Genomic DNA, 987 nt, shown 5'->3' on the forward strand with positions numbered 1-987 from the left:
CACTTTAGTTCAGTCATGTGGAAGAGCTGCATGCTTTTCTCCCTTGGCATCTTCTTCCGGCATCTTCTTTTACCTGGCTGCAGTTCGAGATATTTAGGATGGAAGGGGCACATAACTTTATACCAATACCCTGGACTATGGTCCTTGCTCAGCTGAGCATAAAAAGGAATAAAAAGAATTGACCTATTTTCCAAATCATCTGATAGCAGGACAAGAAATAACGGGTGGAACATCCGTTAAGGAGAGATCCAACCTAGAATTAGTTAGTCTAGAGGAAAGAAGGACTAGGGGTGACATGATAGCGGTATTCCAGTATTTGAGAGGCTGCCACAAAGAGGAGGGTGTCAACTTATTTTCCAAAGCATCAGAGGGCAGGACAAGAAACAATGGATGGAAACTAATCAAGGAGAGAAGCAACCTGGAATTAAGGATCACTTCCTATCGGCAAGAACAATTAATCGGTGGAATGTCTTGCCTCTGGAAGTTGTGGAGGTTTTTAAGAAACACTGGAGGTTTTAAAGAAGAGATTGGACAGCCATTTGTCTGAAATGGTCGAGAGTCTCCTGCTTGAGGAGGGGTGGGATAGATGGCCTCTGAGGTCCCTTCTAACTTTGTTATTCTGTAGATGAATAGATAGATAGATAGATAGAAAGATAGATAGATAGACAGATGATAGTCCTAATAATTAGTCCTAATCATTAGATAATAGTCCTAATAATATGTGTGAAAAAGTTAAAATCAAGGATATGTTTTCTAAAAGTGTACATGCCATAAGAAATAACCAAGAAGGTTTTTTGGGGGGAGGGAGGGAGGGAGGAGAAAATTTTTTAAAGTTGCACAAGCAAACAGAAAATCTTGTTCCCTACCCAGAATGTTTTCAAAGTCGGCTTCGCCATCTTTTGCACCCTCCTCTCCCCTTTTGTTCCCAGCCAATTCTGAATGATAAAGGACATTCTTTTAAAACATCTGGTATTCATTTCCAAAATA

Source organism: Pituophis catenifer, unplaced genomic scaffold (assembly GCF_029215685.1).
Source record: "Pituophis catenifer annectens isolate HBS135680 unplaced genomic scaffold, rPitCat1.0.hap2 SCAF_7, whole genome shotgun sequence".
NCBI classification, from domain to species: Eukaryota; Metazoa; Chordata; class Lepidosauria; order Squamata; family Colubridae; genus Pituophis; species Pituophis catenifer.